The sequence below is a fragment of the Leuresthes tenuis genome, unplaced genomic scaffold, assembly GCF_036924035.1.
Source record: "Leuresthes tenuis unplaced genomic scaffold, fLeuTen1.0.hap1 SCAF_4, whole genome shotgun sequence".
Classification (NCBI taxonomy): Eukaryota; Metazoa; Chordata; class Actinopteri; order Atheriniformes; family Atherinopsidae; genus Leuresthes; species Leuresthes tenuis.
Genome location: NW_027325358.1, coordinates 34,795,123 through 34,803,158, shown reverse-complemented (window position 1 = coordinate 34,803,158; position 8,036 = coordinate 34,795,123). Strand labels below are relative to the sequence as shown.

The 8,036-nt window shown below is 37.2% G+C and overlaps 1 long non-coding RNA gene across 1 annotated transcript; it reads left to right on the top strand.

The window, feature by feature from the left end:
- The first annotated feature begins 306 nt into the window (after positions 1 to 306).
- Positions 307 to 7,507, top strand: LOC140304793 (uncharacterized). The gene is made up of 2 exons (XR_011915293.1): positions 307 to 6,913; positions 7,222 to 7,507. It is a non-coding gene; the product is annotated as an uncharacterized lncRNA (long non-coding RNA).
- Positions 7,508 to 8,036: the final 529 nt, after the last annotated feature.

The window sequence follows — 8,036 nt, the reverse complement described above, 5'->3', positions numbered from 1 at the left end:
ATGCGAACAGCACAAAGTACGGAAAAGCTCTGTCTTTGTCTAGGAGTGTGATGTTATATACACTTGTATTCAGTCTCCTCCTTATGAGATGTGTGTGCGTCAATATCTTGTCTCTTCCTCTATGTGTGTGCGTGTGTGTGCCTGTATAAGGAGTTACTTTCAGAAGACCGTTGTGTGTGCGGTCCTAGTTTCACCACATGTTTTTCTCAGAGATATCTCCTTATAAAGCTGCTGTTCAAGCACAGAAATGAGCAAGCCGGTTATACATGATATCACCTTATACAGCTATCCTCACTCACAGACAACAGCTTGAGATTCACGGAGGATCTCTCAAAAGAGGACAGATAACGAAGGAATAAACCGTAGCCAATGATCGACAAGGCTCGAAAGGAGGGGAAAGCAGCCCACTTCGTTGGATGTCGAGGCTTCATCAATGGAGCTGAAGCGAATCTCCCTCCTTAGGACTATCCTGTCAGTTATAGCTAAGTATTGTGATATGCTGCTCCTTTTATTCTTTAACTCGAACTAGTGCTGGGCGGTATACCGTTTCATACCCCGGTGATATATATTTTTTCTGATATGAATTTTTCATATACTGTGTACTGTGTAGCGTACAAAACGTTGGGAACGCAGAGCAGCGGAATGTTGCACCGCCGGACATTGTTTGAGAGGGGGCTGTTTTACAGTTGCACCAAACCAGCAGCACGCCAGAGCACAGCCTGTGTTGGGCGTACGGATCTCATTGAGCGGTGAACAAAATGGATAAACCGGGTGAAAGTTCTGAAACTGAAGTTTCATAACAAGTAAACAATGAAACAGAAGAGGAGCCGTGTTTGTTGTTTGGAAGTTCTTCGGCTTTAAAAAATCCCTAACATCGATCAAACAACAATATTCTCCAAATGTTGTCGGCCATACGTTGTAGCCGCAGGAGGTAACACAGAAATCAAATACCGTGAAACCAATATAATTTTGACAAATACTGTTTTATAAATTTGTTTTATAAACTCGAGCACCTAAAAGGCTGTAATCTGGGTTTTTACTTTTCATTTTAAAATGGCTCAGAGGCAGCTCTTTCGTTCTCCTTTTTTAAATGCATGTTTATTATTTTATTGTATCTATTTATTTTTTAATATATTTTTTTGTATTTTTTTATATAGAGGAGGTGGAAAAGAAAGAAAATGATCAAACCATTTCACATCTAACCCTTCTTAATTACACATACCTTGTTTTATTAAGATGGCAAATCTTATAGGCAGTAAGCTAAATATGCTGTGTTTTTATTTTACTTTAGTTGTTTTGCTGATCTGTTATTTACTAGGCCTTACCTTAACTCTACTCATATTTTATGCTAATAATGCAGCACTCGGTTCCCCTTAAGAGTGATATACTCCACCTAAGAGAGTGGTTTTTCTTTGTATAACTTTTTTCCTGTTGTTTGACAACTTTGTCTTTGTATTTAATTGCCCTTAATGCCAGGGCGTTAAGATAGAATTGCTTAACGCTTAAGTTGTTTGCCAAACAACTCAAAACAGACTTTAGTTTCTTTTAAAAATCCCATTCTACAGCTGCTGACATAAATATATTTTTGGAGGTCACAATGGTGCAATGAGGTCTGGTTTTCACATGGCTCTGAACGCTCTGCTGGAGTCACTACAGCTAAAAAATACCTCTAATAGAAATGTCCTGCATACCAGATTGTGACCCTCTAGGTCACTACATTCTATTGGTAATTAGATCTATTAATACTACCTTCATCATTGTTAATGTGTATGGATCTAATTCTAAATCAGAGAATGACAATTTACTTGACTTGATAGAAAACAGAATCTTAATTGGCTTTCCAAATATCCCAACTCTCTTCTTATCCTTGGTGGGGATTTTAATATAACTTTTGATAATACAATTCACAGATGGCCTGCAACTCAATCCTCTCCCCTTAATACAAGATTAAAAATGCTGATGGAGAATTTTGACGTTACAGATGTATGGAGAAAAAAATTCCCAAATGAAAAATCCTTCACCTGGAGTAATAAAATGGGAACAAGACAATCCCACATTGAGTTACGGTTAATATCTAAATCCATTAATGAAAACAATGTTACAGTTAATATCCTTACCACGCCCTTAACTGACCACAGAGTAATATATATCAATATACAATTATTTGCAACGGATTTTACACATTGTAGATCCTCATTTTAAAAACTGAACAACTCTCTGCTTAAGCATAAATCAGTTACAAAAGAAATAAACAAATTAATTAGCCAGTTCTTGGAGAAAGCGAGCAGGAAGAAAGCCTGTAATATTAACTGGGAGCTAAGTTTTAAGTGTGCAAGTTCCTGAGAAGGTATTGAAGTAATATTGCCAAGTCTAGGATAATTGAAGAAGAAGAGTTAATCTTTAAAATGGCTTTGTATTATCAGATATCTCCCAAGGATGTTTCACAGGAAGATAGACTGATTTTGCTAGACCTCCAGGGTAAACTTGACGATATATTTTGACATGAGGCAGAAGAAGCCTTTTTGAGATCAAGAAAGAGATGACTAGAGGAAGGTGAGCAAAACTCTGCTTATTTTTTTTTTATTTGAAAAAATCGCCCTAAAATCAACTCTATCCACCAGTTGAATATTAATGGTGTCGTCTCTGAAAACATAAAACTAATTCCTGACTCCTGTCATAATAGTAACAAAGTTTTGGAGGCCTCCATTTTATCCTGACTTTTAACTATAACATAGAAAGACTCCCAGTTAAACTATCTGTATTTCATAAACAGGTCCTCCATGCCTGAACTCTCATCTATAAGCACAACTTTTAACCTCACCGATATATTAGTTGGAACAATAGAGATATCATAATTAAAAATAAGTCCCTTTTCTTTGAAACCTGGTTTCTGAAAGCTGGTGAGTGAGCTGCTAAATGAGGAGGGAATATTGCTGTCTTACTCCCAGGTGACTCCTGAAGAATTTTTAGTTGTCACTAATGCTATTTCATCAGGTACTTTAATGCTTTTTAAAAGTTGTACATCCTCATCTAGACATGTATTTGTGGCATATTCAACTGACTCTCCAGAAGGAAAAATATGTTTCTCACTAGCCCAAAAGAATAATAATAAAAAAGTATGTGCCTTATTTAAAAAAGATATTGTTGCTACCCCTAATATTACTTTATTAGTTTCACAGATCATATTGATTGGAAAAAAACTTGGATGCTTCCTAACAAATTTTTAATCACAAATTAGGTTAAGGAAGTTTCTTACAAAATCATACACAAATATTATCCAGCTAATCTTTATATGCAAAAATTTGAAAAGGACATTAATATTAATTGCTCTTTCTGTACTTTACATCAAGAAACAGTTGTTCATTTGTTCTGGCTTTGTTTTCACACAAAGAAAACTATGGGCAGACCTTGGCAAATGTATTATTGACTCTTTCACCATAGATTTTATTTTACTTTAATTTTGTTTTTGGTTTCCATAAACAAAAACAACATTTTCCTTCTAAGAAAGAAGGAAAAAAATCAGTTTTTATTTCTTTCAAAGTTTCATATTCATAAAAGCACATTTTCTACAAAAACCCCTTGCTTTTATGTTTTTCAAAAATAAATTAAACTTTAAGCTAATCACCAAATCAGCAAATGAAAAGGCTATTAAAACCATAGACTTTTGTAACATGTATAACCTTGTTGTATAATGACCATCACCCCTTCTCTATATTTTCCTTGTATACGGTTCCCTGTATACTATTTGTATCTATGTCAACTCCTTTTAAATAAAGCTGTTGAGAGAAAAATAAAAAAAATTTAAAAAAAAATATATATATATATATATATATGGAGACTAGACACTGCATCGACTGCTACTGGCTATTGGCGCTGACAAGCTGTGGGGCCACCATCTGGACCGGTCAGCCGCTAAAAAGACACACGATATATAAAAACACTAATACATGATAGAGAAGCAGAAGCAGATTTTGTACAACTCCGCTATTTTAATAAGTTGAAAAATGAAGAAACAATAATACATTATACATCCATATGAAAGATAAAACACAGTAGACATAAGTTATATATCAGAAAAAAATTAATATCTATATATACAAATATCTCAGAAAAAAATAAAATTTATATCAAGATTGATTCAAATTGGCTCATGCAAAATTCAGAAATACAACCGAAATACAATTCAGTTATAATAAATTGAAATACAATTCAGTTATAATAAATCCATCCATCCATTTTCTATACCCGCTTAATCCATCGGTTGGGTTGCTGGGGGGCTGGAGCCTATCCCAGCAATCATCGGGCGAGAGGCGGGGTACACCCTGGACAGGTCGCCAGTCCATCACAGAGCCACACAGAGACAAACAAGTCAAACAACCACACATGCTCACACTCACTCCTAAGGACCATTTTAGAGTCACCAATTAACCTAACAAGCATGTTTTTGGACAGTGGGAGGAAGCCTGGAGTAGAAAATGGGCAAAATTGGTCCAAACTCTTTTTGTCCAAAAAAGCTGTTGTAGTCTGACCAGGAGGAGACTGTTGATGTGTGTAGTGAATTTGGAGTGTCTGTAATGTGAGATTAGCTGATCTGATAAAAACAAATGTAACGTTTTCTTTGTGTCCCTGTTGAAAACTGTTGATTCACGTGAGTTTATGCACCAAAACTACTAAGTAGCTTTGTTAGCTGGACAGAAATGACTTGGAGTCATGTAACGGAGATCATCTTCAATCCTCTCTTCCTCTTCACGTGAGGCAGCGACTGTGTTCGTCCTGCCTCCCCCTCGCCTCGCCTTGCCTGCTCCAGCAGCTCTGCCTCCTCGTCAGTGTTGCCAGGTGTACGATAATTTTGCCCTGTTTACGATGTACGATCAATAATCCCAAAAAAGGCCCAAAATACGATAATTTGACCATTCTGTGAATGTGTGGTTGTGATCGGTTGAAATCAGCCTGTTGCAATTGTCTGTCGGTTTTTTTTGTGAACCCTGAAGGCATTTCCATTTCCATGTGACAAGTGTCAAGCCAATCGTGCTTTTCTATGTGAGCAACGAGTGACGTGCATGCGTTTGCCTCAGAAGTTCCTAACAGTAGGTGGCCTCCAGGCCTCATGATTTGGCTCATTAGTTCCCACTCGTCATTGTTTATGGGGGACATTTAGCCTAACGCAATTGTGGGGTTGCTGATACAAAGCCGTGAGTGCCTGTTAGACACTATTCAACACTAGAGTGACTATAGCGCATCAATAGACTTGTTATTTTGGTTATGACGGGTGTACGATAATTTCCCTCAAAATACAATAATTTTATGTCTCCGGTATGAAAATACTACATTTCTCACCTGGCAACACTGCTCGTCGTCCTCTCTCTCCCTCTCTCTCTTACCTCTGTCTCCCATTCTGGTGTTACACTCTGCAAATGTGTTGCCTGCTAATGCTATCCCTCTATCAGACTAAATACAAACAGCCTTTAGTCTTACGTAGCTAATATTAGCTTTTATTACCACACAGGTAGCTACTGGGGTCCACAAAACACTAATATAAAGCAGAACAACTAAAAGTGACATTCACTGTAAATTATCTTTTCACAGAATAGCTAACCAAATATAACATCTAATTATCATTTATATCTCTAAAAGTAACCTCAGAACTTGAGAAGGTGGTTTCACTCGATGTAGAAGACATCGTGACACATTTGAGGGATGGATGTGTTGGGTAGTGTGTGCTGCACGCAGCATCAGGCCACCACAGTTTCTCCAAAGCGTGGAGTGTTGCGTTCAATGCACATCGGAAATGAATGAATCTGGCAAACACCGGTCAAACGCACACAGAAATTACTTACACACTGCTCCTTTAAATGTAGTTCGCTAACGTTAAATGATGTTAGCTGTTAATTAAACAAACGAATCTGAGCTGCCCCGGACTTAGTTCTCTCTGCAGCTAGCTATAATGTTGCCAGAGGTGGCTAGCTCATGTGTCGATGTCAGACACTAATTGTAAAAATAATCTGAGCCTGTCAGTTGCAAAATTAAACACATTTAGTGGATGTATTTGAACGTTAGCCACATGCCACATTTGATTGCGTTATAAAGCGCTCCAAGGCTGTAGGCTATACAGCTCTATACAGGAACGGTTTCAAATATGTTTAATCCCATCAATCATTTAGACAAAATAGAGCCCAGGTTAAAAAAAAAAATAGAACGATTTTGCGACAAATGATGACAAGGTGGTAATGAGGGCAATATCATTCTACCGGTCCAAGAGGAGAAATGAGGAGCCCCACTCGTGAGGTTTATTATGTTGCCTGCTGGCGAAAGTGTGTTTGATCGTGTGTCTGTTAACAGCTGCAGTTGCATTTTTCTGTCACTGTTCAAATTATTGTCGTGTTCAAAAAAATTGTCGTGTTCATATTAATTTTTCATATTAATTTTTTACTTTTCTGCAGTTGCAGAGTCTTTGCAAGATTTCAAACCAGCTGACAGCGAGTTTACATATATATCTGTTATACAACAGCTCTTATTTAAAATGACTCGAAAATATGTCAATAATCCATCTCTTGTTGTTTCTCAGATTATCCTGGAGACAGATGAGCCACCTGCTGTCACAGCATACAGCTGCAGCTGTGCCACAGGCAAAGGCTTTTGTAACCATAAGACAGCTTTATTATATCAACCAGTAAATGACCTGCAACTTGGCCTTCCAACAGTCCCACCTTCCCTGGCCTGCACCAGTGAACCACATAGGTGGCATCAACCATGCTTTTGGACAATAGATTTAACAAACTGCATGATATTCACAAAATGTTTTTTTGTATTACCTTAAGGTAGTCCATGCAGAGGCCATGACTGACCTTGTAGTAAAGAAGCCGAAATCTTTGGGGACAACTGGAGTGAAGTCCACACTATCCTGCTTATTCTGGTAAGGCAGCTAACTTACACACCCTTAAAAGTCATGCATTCAATATAATATGATGCATACCAGTCAGACCTTAGCATATGACTATGTGGTAGATGATGAGGAATAACGTTTTCTTTACAGTATGTGTGATTTTTAACCCAAAAATCTTGACAGTATGTGATTTGGAAGAAAAACACATCTTCTTCACAGTATGGGAGACATGGAGGAAATAAAATCTGAACATTATTTGTGATATGGAAGAAAAATATCTTTACAGAATGTATGATGTTGCATTTCTCTATGCTGATGAGTGGTATTTTCTCTTCCAGGACCCCTACCATATCCACACATCATGACTTCTGGAGGAAAAATGAGTCACATCCACCCTAGCCCTTTACTGTATCACATCCTAGAGGGCATGTCCGCCCTAGAGATGGTCCCGTCACAGTTTGTCCCCAGTCATGTTTAGTTTTCCAGGACATAACATAAATATATTAAAAAAAGAACACGACTTTCAGAGACAACTGGCTTGTTCACATATTCTTGTGTATTTGTATTTCAGTGTATTGAGTTTTTCAAAATAAAATGATGAAACCGCCTACTGTATGGGCATGAGCTTGCTTCCATGAAATTTTTTGCCTTTTCACATGGACTGATATTTTCTTTTGAATGGTGCTTGTGTGAACAGGATTTTTAATCTTTAAGAATATTCAATTTCCTGTGGACTTAAGTTAAACTACTATTTTTCAGAATCTTTCTTTATATATACTATAACTTGCAAATATATGAAAATATCAATTGTAATTGATTGTTAATATTGACATTAAGTTCTAAATCATCTGCTGTATTCAGTCATGTATACTACCATTGCCACAACAGGACAAATTAATGATCTTGGGTGTCAAATATTTAGCCTATACGGTTCTTTAACCTAAGCAGTTCTCTTCGAGTCATCAGACCCAGGCCTTTTAGCTGTTACTAGCATTAGCTCTAGAAGCCCACTGAGGTAGCTTTCAGTTTCTGTGGTCCAGTTGTCTGAAACAAGCCTTCTGCTGACCTGAGATCAGTCATAAAGGGGATTATGCATGATCACTTCATATATTTTTTCAATTTTTCACATATTTTTGTTGCTGGTAATATTAGG